The sequence below is a fragment of the Sinocyclocheilus anshuiensis genome, unplaced genomic scaffold (genome assembly GCF_001515605.1).
Source record: "Sinocyclocheilus anshuiensis isolate Anshui unplaced genomic scaffold, SAMN03320099.WGS_v1.1 scaffold1009, whole genome shotgun sequence".
Taxonomy (NCBI): domain Eukaryota; kingdom Metazoa; phylum Chordata; class Actinopteri; order Cypriniformes; family Cyprinidae; genus Sinocyclocheilus; species Sinocyclocheilus anshuiensis.
The window spans coordinates 61,593-62,340 of NW_015555761.1; positions in this window are offsets into that span (position 1 = coordinate 61,593).

Here is a 748-nt window from a genome sequence, read left to right on the forward strand (position 1 = left end):
ATATCATCACATTTTTATATTAGTGCTACCAGTATTACAACATTAATATTCTAACTTATTTGTAACATTTGAACTTTTGATTTAGTGCAATATTTTGTACTGCCATTAGGGACTGCCAGTGAATGGCTGTTGCATGCATAAAATGCAACCTTTTTATTCTGACAGTGTATGATTTCTATTAACAATACAGAATAGAACATGATCAATATTATCTTTCAACCACAATTTAAATAACTGTAATTGCACAAACTATGCAGGCTACAATTTCAGTTTGTTTATTGTGAAATAACTCTGTCCTTCTGTCCTCTGATAAGCATTGCTCTGCCGTTCCCAAAAGCTTTAATGCTTTCTTATGACACTTTTGGGAAAAGCAGCCCTGTTTGAATGTGCTGTCAGAAGTGAGTGAACGCTCTCTGTGATTGATTAGTTCTGTCTTGCAACATTTGCGTGTGTTCAGATGAGCAGAAAAATAGTTATATCCTACACAATTACTCGCTAACAAAGGTTATTCGTACAATGCAATGCATAGTACGTATTATTATTATTTTTTTGTTCAATTAAAAAAGTCACTGGTAAATAAAACACACATTAGAATCGATATTTTTGTTTGAGTATCGATACTTTCGATACTCGCGTCAGTATCGATATATGGATATTTTGGATCGATACGCCCATCCCTAGCCCAGTGCAATTCATTAACGTGTACACGATTTGAAATATTCGCAAATGTGCGTCACTACACTGAAAC